Raw genomic sequence first — 9,210 nt, forward strand, 5'->3', positions numbered from 1 at the left:
ATAATTTTTTTAAAAATTAACATATTTCATTTATCAAATTGAATGCTATTTAAAATACAACATATTTAACACTCAACTTCTACAAAATATTGTTTAATTTCAAGTTTACAAACTTTACCTTTAAGATATGTGAACAGTTTGATGGCACAACTTTAGTTTTATTATGACTTTAAGCCATGCCCTTTTGGGCATAATGTATTAAATAATCAGTATTCTAAATCTGCTGACAATTGGAGTGAATTCACTATGTTAGTTTTCCTTTTGTTAATGTTGATGTAATTTTTGTTTTCATGAAAAAGAAACGATATACTTATGTGGAAGTTGTTTAAAACAGCCAATAATTTTGGTTGTTCCATCAAGAAATCTATAAGGATCTTGTCTCCTGTCCCTAGGTGGTACAAACCACAGTTTGGAAAATTCTGCCCTAAGAAATGAATTTAGGAGGAACAACTTAAAATTGCTTTCAATCATCATTGCTTAGTTGAACCCATTAAATATGTTCTCCCATTAATTTTAATAGGCATTAGAAAAATCATTGTAAGTGACAAAGCCACATTAATACTGGCCTTAATTGCCTCAGACCAAAAGATGTTTTTAATGCATATTAACAAAACCTTATTGTGATGCCTTTACACATGGGGGAACCTCTACCCCTTGGTCTAACCAATCATAAGATTGCTGTTGAATTGAATTACAAAGTGGGTGGTCAATAGGGAAGAAGCCTGTCATTACTTTTCTATGAATTCCAGACTAGCACAAATTCTTCTCCTTTCATCTTCATCCCATTCTCCCATTTTCCTTTCTATTTGAAGTTCATGTAGTACAAATTTTGGCAACTCAGGAACATATTTCCCATATATACAAGAGTTATAGATCAACCTACACATTTCAGTAATGTTATTTTTTCTAATATGGTTTCTGAAAAACCATTAAACATGGTTTTAAAGACAGGGTTTTTTTTTTAAATGAGAATTTCATAGTGTAAGAAACTTATGAAATCATTTATTAAATATGCACTCAGATGAAATGTAGTCAATCAATATTCTGTCCTATATTCAAAGTTGATGATATAAAAACTGATTTGGCTGCTTCCAAGGGCCCTGAGGCAAAGACTTTCAAATCAAGGTTGATCTGACTGGGGTTTAAGGAGGGTTTCTTTCAGTCTTGTATTTAAATCCCTTTCTACCTCCCTGTGCATGATTTGTAAAGTGCATAATAACCCCGTGACCAAGAGAGATGGGGAGTCTCCATTGAGACTATAATCTCTCCCTAAACAGGTCTCCTGTGATGACTTGGAAGTGGTTATACATCATTCAATTTTTTCCCTTAAAGGCTCAAATGTCACCTTGCTCTGCCTAGAAGATACAAAAACTTACAGTTAGCATCAAATTGGAATTTCCCACATGATATTGTTGTAGATTGTCTGCTAAGCAATTACCCATAGCCAAATTATTAACATTTGAAAGTCACTTGCTATTTATTTCCAAGAATAATTTCTATGACATTTAAAAAATGGATTCTCCCTCTTCCTTTATATTTATTTGTCATGCATAGTGAATAGAGCAAGGAAGACTTATCTTCCTGAATTCAAGTCTAGTCTTACTAACCGGATAACCAGGGGTAAGTCACTTGACCCTGTTTGCCTCTATTCTTTCATCTGTAAAAGGAGCTGGAAAAGGAAATGACAAATCACTCCAGTATCTTTGCTAAGAAAACCCCATAAAGGATCCAAAACAGATGGATGAAATTACTGAAAAACAAAAAATGCCTAATATATACATAATTTCTGGATACATTTTCATTACAACTGAAAAAGATAGTCTTTACCATTCCTATTATAATTTTCTATTTGTTATAAACTAAGATAAAGATAAGTGTATTTTCACATAAACACATTTGAAAATAAATGAAATACTGTGAACATCACTACTTTGACCTTTAAATTTTAAGGATTCAAAAAATGGTTGATTTATTTATTGAACCAATCTGGGTTAAGTGACTTACCCAGGGTCACATAGCTAGTAAGTGTCTGAGGATGAATTTAAACTCATGTCCTCCTGATCCAGGATTGCTTATCTATTTTACTAGATATAAGATATATAAGATATTTTTTTTTCTAAATTTGAGGTAATAGCTCTCAGTCTTGGTTCAAAATCCACAATTGTTTCTCTGGATACAGATAGTATTCTCCATTGAAGACAGCCCCAAATTGTCCCTGATTGTTGAACTGATGCAATGAGCAAGTTCATCAATGTTGATTATCCACCCCCATGTTGCTGTCAGGGTATACAGTGTTTTTCTGGGTCTACTCATCTCACTCAGCATCAGTTCATGCAAATCCCTCCAGGCTTCCCTGAAATCCCATCCCTCCTGGTTTCTAATAGAACAATAGTGTTCCATCACATACATATACCACAGTTTGCTAAGCCATTCCCCAACTGAAGGACATTTACTTGATTTCCAGTTCTTTGCCACCACAAACAGGGCTGCTATGAATATTTTTGTACAAGTGATATTTTTAGCCTTTTTCATCATCTCTTGATGGTATAGACCCAGTAGTGGTATTGCTGGATCAAAGGGTATGCACATTTTTGTTGCCCTTTGGGCGTAGTAGAAATATATTTCTAAAAAGGTGGTTTAATCTCATTTTCATTGCCACTTATAAAAAACTAGATCCAAGACCTGTTGTTTCATTGGTTGGGGAATTTCCATTATGGGCACTACCATTCCTGATTCAGATTACAACAGATCTATAATCCTAGTTACCCTCCCTGTATAAAAAAATTTTAAATGACAATTACCATTTATATTAATTCATCTCTAATTGTACTAGGCTTATCATCATTTTTCATAGTTACTAAAAAAAGAAATCCATTATAAAACCTTGAGAAAATTAACTTGTCCAATGTCTTAGTCTCCTCATCTCTAAAACAAAGAAAATATAATTTTGTGTTACATTGCTGTGAAAATTAACTAATATAAATATTTATTAAGCACTTTTCAGGTATAAAAAAATCTCTAAATTACAATATTGAAAAATCAGATTATAGTTTCAACTTTTCATCACACATTTCAAATTCAACAAAAAATTCACTTCTTTTAGAAACTTAAAAATGGCTTTAATGGACTTTACTACAAAATAAGATAAACTATGAACAGGTCTTCTCAACTCTAAAGTTTCTATCTTTATTAATTTAACCACAATCTTAAAATTCTCTTCTTATAGAAATTTGTATAAGTTTTATTAATTTGTATCATTTAAACAATTTTGATTATGTGGTTTTTCTGAATTTATAAATCTCAACTGTGAAGTTTACAAACTTTTTAGTATCAAGGAAATCTTGATGGTGGCCTTAAAAGATGATTTGAAATCTTTTGCACCTGTCTAGCACCATCTACTGTCACTCTACACAGTTTTTTTTCTTCCCTTACTCTCATAATATTCTAGTTTTGTTCTATCCTGCCATTACTGAGGACCCACAAAAATGTGAAAAACATGCAATTTTATAAGAAATATAAAGAAATTTGCTTAAAATTAATTCCATTGTTTCACTTTAAAATAAGAAAAAGGGAATATTCTTAAATCTGTAAAATCTCTTCTGACACTGTTTCTGACTTAGAGTATAATTTTGAGAGTATTTTTAAGAGTAATGAAGAACATGAAAAGAAAATTGTCAAATCCTTTGAATAGAATTAATTTTATGGTTAAGAATTTGTATGCAAAACCTTATGGGGTAAACTATTTAACCCAGTGAAAATATATGATCTTGAAGATTTGGAGAACAATTGTGTAAGAATTTAAAGCATAGAAATCACCAATAACAAAAATTAGGTATTAATTCATTGTTTTGTTGATTGTATTTAAGAAAATGATGGATAAGATGTTAATAGTGCACATTAAATTTAAAAGGGTATTGTTGGAACTTTTTTGGGGGGAGCTAGGTGTTTAATATTTATCAGCATAGGCATGCTCCAACCTTTTACACTTTATTGCTCTTCACACATATTGCACTTTTTTACAAATTGAAGTTTTTTGTCAACCCTGCATCAAGCAAATCTACCTGTACTGTTTTTTTTCCAAAGCATGTGCTCATATCATGTCTCTGTGTCATATTTTGGTAATTTTCACAATATTTCAAACTTTTTCATTATTATTAAATCTTTTAGAGCAATCTGTGATTTTTGTTGTTGTTGTTGTAATTGTTTTAGGGGCCAAGAATCATGCCCATATAAAATGACAAACTAAGTTAATAAATGTATATTCTGACTTCACCTAATGGCCCTTCCTCCCCCCATTCCCCCACCCCACCCCTCTTGGTCCTCAATATTCCCTGAGACACAACAATTTTGAAATCAGGCTAATTAATGACCTTAGAATGGCCTTTAAGTGTTCAAGTGAAAGAAAGAGTACATTAATGAGGCAAACTTCATTTTTGTTTTATTTTAAGAAATGACCATAGCCACACGGCTTCAGCAACCAACTATCCTGATTATTCAGCAGCCATCAATATTAAAGCAAGACTTTGCACCAGCAAAATGATTAAAACTTCCTATGGTTAGTGGGTTTTTTTTTTTTAACAATAAAGAATTTTTAAATTACGTACTTTTTTACACATTGAATTTATTATAGTATATAATTTAATTTAATATACCAGAGAAAATTAAATTATACTATATTTAATATATTATAATATGCTATAGACTATTAAATATATTGCATTTAATAGACTATATTATATTATAAACATAACTTTTATATGCACTGGAAAACAAAATAAATTTTTAACAATTCAGTTCAAAAATCACAAAATGAATGATATCAGTATTCATTTCTACTCTAATATCATGTTTGGCAAATTTACTTTTAAAGGATGTAGTTTTTAAAAAGATATGATAATTTTAGCAAGCTTTTTTGTGAACCCAAAAATTTTTTAGATATTTAACAATTTTTATTTATAGAATCATAGAATTTTATAGTTGGAAGTTTCTTCAACCCACATCTGAAAAAGTTTCCACTCCAACAAATCCAACAAGTGGTCTTTCAATCTCCTGCTAGAAGATCTCTAAAGACAGAAAATTTGTTACCCCCCCCAAGGCAGTCCATCCTCTTGGGGATGACTCTAATTGTTATGAAATTTTCCCCTAATAATTCATCTCTGCAGCTGACCCATATTCTGGTTCTCTCCTCTAGAGTCAAATTTTAAGTTGAAACCCTCTTCTTTGAAACAACTTTCAAATAATTCAAAGCTACACTCATTTCCCTTCAATCATTTATCCAGTTCCTTCAACTAATCCTTAGGAGGGCATGGACTCAAGGCTCTTCACCATCACAAGATGCCATTCTTTAAAGGCTGCTAAGAGTTTAATCAACGTCCTTCATAAGTTGTAGTTATCAGAACTGAACACAATACCCGGAATATATTCTGACAAGGCCACAACTCTAGCATTGTTATCATTTCTATATTTCTGGAAGTTGCATATCTGTCAATGCAGAAAAAAAGAAAAAAATGTTAAAAATCACATTTACTTTTTTGTTTGTCATCACATTATTGATTCATACAGAACTTAAAATCCACTAAAACCTCCAGATTTTTATTGCTATCTACTTCTGACACCCACATCTTATATTTTTTTAGTTCAATTTAGTTCAATTTGGTTTTGCTGTTGTTTTTAATTCTTTTAAAAAATTTTTTAAAAATTTTTATTTATTTAAGGCAATGGGATTAAGTGACTTGCCCAAGGTCACATAGCTAGGCAATTTTAAGTGTCTGAGGTCAAATTTGAACTCAGGTCCTTCTGACTCCAGGGCCAATGCTCTATTCACTGTGCCACCTAACTGCCCCTTGTTATTTTTGAGACAAAATTTCCCTATCTCACCCAAGCAGGGACTATTTGTGGGTTCTGTCCTACTCTGAAAGGGCTTGCTCTGTTTCTGACCTGGGCTAGTTCCTTAAGCAACCTGTTGTCTTTCACCTATCAGGGACTCACCCTGATAAAGCCAAAATTTTGACCTAAGGCAACTTGTGATTCTAGAGATCTGCTTGCCTCAGCCTCTTCATTTGCAAACAATACAAGTATGTATCTCTACACCTTGCCCAAATCTGGTGATTGATAAGGTCTCAGTGTAAGACTTTACATCTAGTACTATTAAATTTATTTTATTGTATTTAACCCAATACTTTAGCATATCAGAACTTTGCTAAGCCTTGATTCTATCCTATTGTGTTACCTAACTATTGTGTTACCTAACTCCCAAGCTTTGTTTAATTTATAGGATTTATAAGCATGACATCTATGACATGGTATTACTAAAAATGTTAAATAGTATCAGACCAGTTGCAAGTACTTGAGGCCCTGGAGACCTGCCACATTGGCATCAAATCATCTGTATTTGCTCTTTCTGTCCAGCAATTATATCTAATTGTACCTTTGCAAAGTCCACAACTTTTCATGTCTTTTTCTTTTTGCAGATGCTTTGTCTGAGATAAGGATTGCTACCCCTGCTTTTTACACTTCAGCTGAAGCAAAATATATTTTGCTCCAACCTTTTACCTTTATTCTATATGTATCTCTCTGCTTCAAATGAGTTTTTTGTAAGCAGCATATTGTAGGATTCTGGTTTTTAATCCACTCTGCTATTCGCTTATGTTTTAAGGGAGAGTTCATCCCATTCACATTCAAAGTTATAATTACTAACTCTTTATTGCCCTCCATGCTACCTTCCCTCTGTTTGTATTTTTCCTGTTTTTTCCCCTTTATCTGTATTCCCCAGTATTTTGTTTCTGAATGATACCCCCTTCAGTGCATTTGCCCTCCTATATCCACCCCTCCCCTTTCTTTCCCCTTTCTTTTTTTCCCTTTTCCCTTCCCTTCCTTCTGTTAGTTCCCCCTTTTCCTCCCCCTCCCTTTCTCCATCCCTCTCCCCTTTTCCCCTTTTAATATTTTAAAGGTAAGATGTTTTTAAGTTAACTGAATGTGTGTGTAAGTTAATTTTAAGCCAACTCTTCTTCCCCTCTATTACCATAGGTCTTTTGTACCTCTTAATGTAATGAGATTTACCCCCATTCAATCCCCTCTCTCTTCCAGTCTCCTTCTTATCCCCCTTTTTTAGGGAGGAAGTATTTTTAACTAATTCTATCTGAGTCATAGAAAATCCTGAGTATACATCATTTCTGGCTAAGTATATTCTCTCTCTCTAATAGAGTTACAATTCTTGAGAGTTATTAGAGTCTTTCTCCCAAGTGGGGTTAAAGCCAGTTTCATTCCATTGGATAGAAATCTCATGAATAAGTCATGAGTGTCCATCACTTCTAACTAGGTATATTCTCTGTTAGAGTTACATTTCTCAAGAGTTTTGAGAATCTTTTTCCCATGCTGGGATGTAGCCAGTTTCATCTTACTGGATAAAAGTTTTTTTTTTCCTTTACCCCACTTTTTGACCTTTTCATGCGTCTCTTAAACCTCCTGTTTAATGTCCAAATTATCTATTTAGCTCTGGTCTTTTCATCAGGAAATGTTGGAAGTCTCTCATTTCATTAAATGACCATCTTTTCCCCTGGAGGAGAAGGCTCAGTTTTGCCTGATAATGGATTCTTGGCTGCATTCCAAGCTCCCTTGCTCTTCAGAATATATCATTCCAGGCCCTTTGAACCCTTAATGTTAAAGCAGCCAGGTCCTGTGTAATCCTTACTGTGGCTCCTTGGTATTTAAATTGTTTCTTTCTGGCTGCTTGCAGGATTTTCTCTTTTATCTGATAGTTCTAGAATTTGGCCATGACATTTCTTGGAGTTTTCATTTTAGGATCTCTTTCCAGAGGGGATCAATGTATTCTTTCAATAAGTATTTTGCCCTCTGGTTCCATGATATTAGGGCAATTTTTCATCACTAAATCCTGTAATATTAAGTCCAGACTTTTTTTCTCTTCAATGTTTTCATAAAGGGTTATAATTCTCAGGTTGTTCCTTCTTTTTTTTTTTAGTTTATTTTTTGCAAGGCAAATGGGGTTAAGTGGCTTGCCCAAGTCCACACAGCTAGGTAATTATTAAGTGTCTGAGAATGGATTTGAACCCAGGTACTCCTGACTCCAGGGCTGGTGCTTTATCTACTGCACCACCGAGCTGCCCCTAGGTTGTTCCTTCTTGATCTATTCTTGAGGTTGCTGATGCAGTATTTTATATTTCCTTCTATTTTTTCCATCTTTTGGTTTTGTTTAACAGAATCTTGCTGTCTCATGAAGTCATTAGTTTCCACCAATTTCATTCTTTTTTAAAGAGAATTTTCTTCATTTACCTTTTGCAACTCCTTTTCCAGTTGTTCAATTCTATTTTTGAAGGAATTTTCCATTTGCCTAAGTGTAGTTTTGAGAGAATCATTTTCTTTTTGCATTTGCCCAATTGAGGATCTGAGACAATTATTTTCATTTTGTATTTATCCAATTGTATTTTCCAATGATTTGTTTTCTTCCTACAAGGTGTTGATCTTCTCTTGGGTTTCTTTTCCCCAATTATCCAACTGATTTTTAAACTCCTTTCTAATTTCTTCAAAGAAATCTTTCTGTGCTGGAGACCAGATCATATTCTCCTCAGAGCTTCTAGATCTCTCTGAGTTAGGGTCTTTTCCTTCCAGGAATTTTTCTATAGATCTACCTTTCCACTGACCTTTCTTCATTTTACTAAGACCTTGAGTTGGAGAGGGGCTGGTTTACAGAGGTTTGGTGTTGGGATACCTAGAGGCTTTACTCACTGAGTGCAATATCTCCAGCTGGCCCGTAGGGATGCAAGAGGTTTTGGTCATAGTGTAATATCTCTGGCTGGCCAATAGAAGGTGATGGTTGCTCTGTGACCTTGATTGAGGTCCTCACCCTTGGCCTAGAGGGAGTGATTGAAGCTGTTAAATCCTTTTGTCTTTGAACAATGGAGCCTTCTACCCTGGTGTGAGGTCATCCTTCTCTCTTTTGTCAGCTGAGGTGGGTCGGCTGCTGGGCCTCAGCAGGAGCAGAGGTAGTCTGTAATTGTGTTTTTTCTGGGAAGAGGCTTCACCTGAAGTGGAGGTGTGGACTCTGAGTTCCTCCTGATCAGAGGAGTCCAGGGATGATGTCTGTAGCTCTCCCACATCAGAACTCTCCCTGCAGCCCTGACCACAAGCTCCAGAGGGTCAGCCCCACCACCAGTGCCTCTGCTCCCTAGTTGACCCAAGACCCCACAATTGATC

The sequence above is a fragment of the Macrotis lagotis genome, chromosome 1 (genome assembly GCF_037893015.1).
Source record: "Macrotis lagotis isolate mMagLag1 chromosome 1, bilby.v1.9.chrom.fasta, whole genome shotgun sequence".
NCBI classification, from domain to species: domain Eukaryota; kingdom Metazoa; phylum Chordata; class Mammalia; order Peramelemorphia; family Peramelidae; genus Macrotis; species Macrotis lagotis.